General features: G+C 37.4%; 1 pseudogene; it reads right to left on the bottom strand.

The window, feature by feature from the left end:
* Positions 1 to 336: 336 nt before the first annotated feature.
* Positions 337 to 1,288, bottom strand: LOC122752778 (annotated as a pseudogene).
* Between the last annotated feature and the right edge of the window lie 403 nt (positions 1,289 to 1,691).

The raw sequence follows: 1,691 nt of genomic DNA, 5'->3' as shown, positions 1-1,691 counted from the left end.
GATGAACTGATAGGAAGATTTCCTAACACTGGAGATTTTTAAGCAAAGTCTGATTGACCAGGTTGATAAATATTCTCTCAATTCTTTTTCAGGTATGAGTTGTACAGAATGTGTGGTCTCTGAGATTTCATTAAATCTTGGTATTCTGTGGTTCTGTGAAATATACTTTGTAGGTATTTAATAAATGTTTATTTTAATTAATATACAAATATACTTTAAATTATCTAGAAAACATGCTTTCTGGTAATTTACTGAATTTATTAAGCAATGTAAAATGAAAATGTAAAGGACCATAGCTTAGACAAAAACCAAAGGGACTATTAGCCTTGAAACATTTCACTTTCTCCTCAAATACAGATTTTTCATAAAAACTTTCTCAACACCCTCTTTTACCTCCTTGTTCCTCAGGCTGTAAATGATAGGTTCAGCATTGGGGTCACTACCCAGTAAGATAGGCCAATAAGCTCATCAGAAGTCTTAGTGTCCTTGGATTGGGGCTTCATATACATGAAAAGGGCTGAGCCATAGAATAAGATCACCACAGTCAGGTGGGCTGAGCAGGTGGAAAAGGCTTTCTTCCTTCCTTCACTTGAGTTGATCCTCAGGATAGTGGAGAGGATGAAGACATAGGAAAAGAAAATGAGCAGCAAAGGGATGACTAAGAAAACAAAATTTCCAATTGTCATGATAAACACATTGAGGGAAATGTCTCCACAAATAAGCTTGAGGAGAGCCAGGATCTCACAGGTAAGGTGGTCAATGATGTTGTCACAGAATGGTTTCATCATAGCCAGCAGGGTGAGTAGCAGGGAATACAGGAAGCCTAACATCCAGGTCCAAGTTGCCATCTGGACACAGAGTCCCTTGTTCATTATGATGGCATATCTTAGGGGATTGCAGATGGCAACATACCGGTCAAAAGCCATCACGGTCAGGTAGCACACACTCTGTACATGCCCAGGCCAAGAGAAACAAACATTTGTAGGGCACATCCAGTGAAAGAGATGGATTTTCTCAAAGACATGAAATTTACAAGCATTGGAGGAATAGAGGAAGATGTGTAACATATGTCTAAGAAGGAAAGGTTCCCAAGGAAAAAATACATAGGTGTGTGAAGGCGGAGATCAAGGATGCTGATGATAATGAGGATGCTATTTCCCAATAGGATCACCAGATACATTGCTAGGCAGAGCACATAAAGAGATATCTGGAGATCTGGGTAATGAGAAAGTCCAACCAGAAAAAACTCAGTCACAGTTGTGTAATTCCCCTTGTCCATGTTATTGCGTCTGAGTCTCCTGCAGGATTTAGGGAAGGACACAGCTCATAGAAGTTGAAATTACATAATGACAATGATTTACATTTCTAATAATACATAATCATTTCCTCTATGGTCTTATATCCTGAGATTCAGGAAATGTAGGGGTAGAAAATGAAGAAATATTGCCACAAAGAAGAGAAAAACACAACTGAGGATAAATAAAAATATTGACAGTAATTACATTTATCTCTCTATCTGGCATTCTATAATTTACAAGTTATTTTCATATTTTTATCTTATTTGTTGTTTCACAATAACTCTATGAGGAAGATATGTGTTTAAATCCTGCCTTTGATTATAGTTTAAATGTGTGAACACGGGCAAGGTCAAGAACCCAAGGAAACATTCTATGTTTATGACAGATTATTGG

The sequence above is a fragment of the Dromiciops gliroides genome, chromosome 1, assembly GCF_019393635.1.
Source record: "Dromiciops gliroides isolate mDroGli1 chromosome 1, mDroGli1.pri, whole genome shotgun sequence".
NCBI classification, from domain to species: Eukaryota; Metazoa; Chordata; class Mammalia; order Microbiotheria; family Microbiotheriidae; genus Dromiciops; species Dromiciops gliroides.
Note: the sequence above shows the minus strand (reverse complement) of the source record. Positions and strands in the feature narration are given on the sequence as shown.